Here is a 350-nt window from a genome sequence, read left to right as displayed (position 1 = left end):
ACAAAGACAAATAACCGGCTGAATATTAAATTACCTTCGTTGTAACCTTACCTCATACAGAGATAACATTACAGGCATCTGGAAAATATTACGTCATACTGCACCAACGACTGTTCTTCTAAATAGGCCTGGCAAACAGTCCGTAGATAGGACTGTCTCCTTCCATCTTTTCAATTATATGTCCTTTGAAATACCAGTTATAGTCATAGATTTTTAATTAAACAAAAAATGCGAAACCACATCCTATTACTCCTGAATATTCTATTTTTATATATACCCTTTATAAATAAATATATAAAACTCCCTGCTGTGTTAAAGAAAAAAAGTTCTTAAATCTCTTTTACATATGC

The sequence above is a fragment of the Penaeus monodon genome, chromosome 28 (assembly GCF_015228065.2).
Source record: "Penaeus monodon isolate SGIC_2016 chromosome 28, NSTDA_Pmon_1, whole genome shotgun sequence".
Lineage (NCBI taxonomy): Eukaryota > Metazoa > Arthropoda > Malacostraca > Decapoda > Penaeidae > Penaeus > Penaeus monodon.
The sequence above is the reverse complement of the archived record's forward strand: the minus strand, read 5'-3'. Positions refer to the sequence as shown.